This window comes from Penaeus chinensis, chromosome 15 (genome assembly GCF_019202785.1).
Source record: "Penaeus chinensis breed Huanghai No. 1 chromosome 15, ASM1920278v2, whole genome shotgun sequence".
NCBI classification, from domain to species: domain Eukaryota; kingdom Metazoa; phylum Arthropoda; class Malacostraca; order Decapoda; family Penaeidae; genus Penaeus; species Penaeus chinensis.
Window position 1 is genome coordinate 13,607,731 of NC_061833.1, and position 5,000 is coordinate 13,612,730.

Below are 5,000 nucleotides of genomic sequence, written 5' to 3' on the forward strand. Positions count from 1 at the left end.
TGCTGCTGCTGCTGCTGTTGTGGCTTCTGCTGTTGTTTATGCTGTTGCATCTGCTGTTGCTGATGCTACTGTTGTTGCTGCTGCTGCTGCTGTTGTGGCTTCTGCTGTTGTTTATGCTGTTGCATCTGCTGTTGCTGATGCTACTGTTGTTGCTGCTGCTGCTGCTGTTGTGGCTTCTGCTGTTGTTTATGCTGTTGCATCTGCTGTTGCTGATGCTACTGTTGTTGCTGCTGCTGCTGCTGTTGTGGCTTCTGCTGTTGTTTATGCTGTTGCATCTGCTGTTGCTGATGCTACTGTTGTTGCTGCTGCTGCTGCTGTTGTGGCTTCTGCTGTTGTTTATGCTGTTGCATCTGCTGTTGCTGATGCTACTGTTGTTGCTGCTGCTGCTGCTGTTGTGGCTTCTGCTGTTGTTTATGCTGTTGCATCTGCTGTTGCTGATGCTACTGTTGTTGCTGCTGCTGCTGCTGTTGTGGCTTCTGCTGTTGTTTATGCTGTTGCATCTGCTGTTGCTGATGCTACTGTTGTTGCTGCTGCTGCTGTTGTGGCTTCTGCTGTTGTTTATGCTGTTGCATCTGCTGTTGCTGATGCTACTGTTGTTGCTGCTGCTGCTGCTGTTGTGGCTTCTGCTGTTGTTTATGCTGTTGCATCTGCTGTTGCTGATGCTACTGTTGTTGCTGCTGCTGCTGCTGTTGTGGCTTCTGCTGTTGTTTATGCTGTTGCATCTGCTGTTGCTGATGCTACTGTTGTTGCTGCTGCTGCTGCTGTTGTGGCTTCTGCTGTTGTTTATGCTGTTGCATCTGCTGTTGCTGATGCTACTGTTGTTGCTGCTGCTGCTGCTGTTGTGGCTTCTGCTGTTGTTTATGCTGTTGCATCTGCTGTTGCTGATGCTACTGTTGTTGCTGCTGCTGCTGCTGTTGTGGCTTCTGCTGTTGTTTATGCTGTTGCATCTGCTGTTGCTGATGCTACTGTTGTTGCTGCTGCTGCTGCTGTTGTGGCTTCTGCTGTTGTTTATGCTGTTGCATCTGCTGTTGCTGATGCTACTGTTGTTGCTGCTGCTGCTGCTGTTGTGGCTTCTGCTGTTGTTTATGCTGTTGCATCTGCTGTTGCTGATGCTACTGTTGTTGCTGCTGCTGCTGCTGTTGTGGCTTCTGCTGTTGTTTATGCTGTTGCATCTGCTGTTGCTGATGCTACTGTTGTTGCTGCTGCTGCTGCTGTTGTGGCTTCTGCTGTTGTTTATGCTGTTGCATCTGCTGTTGCTGATGCTACTGTTGTTGCTGCTGCTGCTGCTGTTGTGGCTTCTGCTGTTGTTTATGCTGTTGCATCTGCTGTTGCTGATGCTACTGTTGTTGCTGCTGCTGCTGCTGTTGTGGCTTCTGCTGTTGTTTATGCTGTTGCATCTGCTGTTGCTGATGCTACTGTTGTTGCTGCTGCTGCTGCTGTTGTGGCTTCTGCTGTTGTTTATGCTGTTGCATCTGCTGTTGCTGATGCTACTGTTGTTGCTGCTGCTGCTGCTGTTGTGGCTTCTGCTGTTGTTTATGCTGTTGCATCTGCTGTTGCTGATGCTACTGTTGTTGCTGCTGCTGCTGCTGTTGTGGCTTCTGCTGTTGTTTATGCTGTTGCATCTGCTGTTGCTGATGCTACTGTTGTTGCTGCTGCTGCTGCTGTTGTGGCTTCTGCTGTTGTTTATGCTGTTGCATCTGCTGTTGCTGATGCTACTGTTGTTGCTGCTGCTGCTGCTGTTGTGGCTTCTGCTGTTGTTTATGCTGTTGCATCTGCTGTTGCTGATGCTACTGTTGTTGCTGCTGCTGCTGCTGTTGTGGCTTCTGCTGTTGTTTATGCTGTTGCATCTGCTGTTGCTGATGCTACTGTTGTTGCTGCTGCTGCTGCTGTTGTGGCTTCTGCTGTTGTTTATGCTGTTGCATCTGCTGTTGCTGATGCTACTGTTGTTGCTGCTGCTGCTGCTGTTGTGGCTTCTGCTGTTGTTTATGCTGTTGCATCTGCTGTTGCTGATGCTACTGTTGTTGCTGCTGCTGCTGCTGTTGTGGCTTCTGCTGTTGTTTATGCTGTTGCATCTGCTGTTGCTGATGCTACTGTTGTTGCTGCTGTATTTCGCTTGGAGAAACTTGGTCCACGATAAGGACTCCATGCAAGCGGCAGCTGGCGTGAATCACACTTAGGGCCAGTGTCTCGCTGGATAAATATTACCACATGAGCCGGATGATCGTCGTCCTATTCGTTTCAACTCGTCGTCTACTCACAAATCTTTCATGTCACACTGCAATATACACTTACATCTTTACTTTAATGCTTAAGCTAACACTTTACATGCATTGGTTTATCTCACCACATTCATATCTCGCAAAGCAACTCATTAAAGGTTTGAGTGAGAACTATCAGTGCCCCGCCTTGAACATTGGAAGTGGTACTGAGCTCACGTCCCTGTTCCGTTTTCTTCCTCCGTGACTACCCTCGAGTGCCTCGTCGCAGGACGGTTTACGCCACCCACCCTGCTCTCCCTCTCCTGTCTCTCCCCACCCACTTCTTTCTTTGTCTGTATGTCTCTGTCTGTCAGTCTGCCTGGCTCTGGCTCTGGCTTTATTTCTGTTTTTGTTTCTGTCTCTCTGTATTTGTTTTGGTTTGTGTCTGTCTGTCTCTGTCTCCTCTCCACCTCCCTCCCTCCCTCCCTCTCTCTCTCTCTCTCTCTCTCTCTCTCTCTCTCTCTCTCTCTCTCTCTCTCTCTCTCTCTCTCTCTCTCTCTCTCTCTCTCTCTCTCTCTCTCTCTCTCTCTCTCTCTCTCTCTCTCTCTCTCTCTCTCTCTCTCTCTCTCTCTCTCTCTCTCTCTCTCTCTCTCTCTCTCTCTCTCTCTCTCTCTCTCTCTCTCATTCCCACCGCATCTTCCTTCTTCCTTTATCTCTTTTCTTTTCTCTTCCCCCTTTTCCTATCTGTCTCCTCCCTCCTTCCTTCCCTTGTGTTTTCTCCCTTCGTCTCTTCCCGTCTCCCTCCTCTCCTCTCTTTTATTTTGCCTCTCCTCCGTTATCTCTCTCTTTCCCACTTAGTCTTCAATTTTTCCTTACTTCTCCTTGTCCGCTCTTTTCATATTCCCCATCTATGTCTCCGATACAACAAATCCAGCTCTCCCTCACTTCTTCATCACCAACATAACAGATGTAAAGCTGAACTAAAGCTGTCAGATCTAATACTCTGTCTCACCCACCAGCTTGATGCGTATAATGCTATGTTGAGTCATCCCACGTGACCGCGACTCGGGCAACAGTGATATGTGAAAGCCAACGTGGACAGATAAATAGAATCATGTAGTAGATATAACCTTTAAAAAATACGTTACTCAACAATAACGATTACTACTACTACTACTATAATTAATACTATTACCACTACTATTACTACTATTACTACCTCTACTACTACTACTACTAATATTACTATTAATATTACTACTACCACTGCTGTTGCTACCACTTCTACTACTACAATAACAACAACTACTACTACTACTAGGACTACGACTACGGCTACTACTTCTTCTATAACTACTAGTACTACTACTACTACTACCACTACTACTACTACGAGTACTAATAGTACTACTGCTGCTACTAACACCACTACTGCTACTACTGATGATACTACAACTTTAAATGCAAAAATAATATGGAATTATTAATTAACAGTGTTTACTTGATACCCACTTCCCTTTCCGACACCATCTGGCAATTCTAACCAACCGAAACATTTAAATAATAAAGTCTCATGACTCTTTAACGTCTCATCCCACCCCACCTTATTATCAGTAGTAATAGTAGTAATAGGATGGGGTAGGATGAGATGTAAAGGAGTCATGAGCTTTTATTATCTAAACTTTTCGGTTGGTTAGAATTGCCAGATGGTGTCGGGAAGGGAAGTGAGTATCAAGTAAACACTGATAATTAATAATAATTAACACCACAATGATAACTTCATATATAATAATGAGTTATTGTGATAGTCACAGTGAACTGTACTTTCGTTGTGATCGAATTAGTATGGATTCTCGAATCATAACAACGTCAGTACATATTACTCTTCCTACTATAACTGGGATTGGTTAATACTGATGTACCAATCTATCAGTTAAAGGAAATGATTACAGACATCTTAGAAATCCACGCATCCTAAGAAATTAGATTAATTTATCACCTAAATTATAAGGAAAAGAGCGTGCACTGAAACTGTGAAAAACAAAGCTAGTTTAGTCTGTAAAAGAGAATCATGCATTTCCAATGAAAATCGTAATATAATATAGCAAACTGGTGATTTGTAAGACAAACATTAAAACGAAAATGTCGATATATGCGGGCAGCAGATAAATAGCATTAATCCGAGCCTGAAAATAGACCCTTCTTGTTCATGTTGGGTAAGTACGTTATTGGAATATGAATTATGAAATCATGTCCCACATATATACCTCTTTAGTACACACATTACAAAATTGATTCAATTTGAGAGCAATAGTTTTTTATGTTAGACCAACATCTGGCTAACCTACCCACCGTAGGGTACATCTGATAATCATAAACTGTAAACACCGGTGTTATTACAAACAAACTACGAGAAAAAAGTATTTCGAGAAAAGAGTACAATAAGACTAAAATAATGCCTACATATAACTGCCTTACCTATGTTGTTTGCCGTTACTGGAAACAACTAAAGTCACAGTATCTGCATATAGGTTAAATAAATGTTCCATCCCGGCACGAAAAAGGCTTGATTGATTGGCCACTCCTATCGCCCAAGTAAGCTGTAGATAATCAGACCATGACTAGATTCTGTGTCATGTAAACGGCAGTAATGATAACTGCAATTCACTAAAACAACAGATGATGAAAAGGAAAAGCGGGTGAACAGCTTCTTTTGCAATCATATTCTACCCCCATAATTCCAAAACCCAGCGATCATATAATACCTATACCCTGATATACATGATCTTCAGTAATTCATAT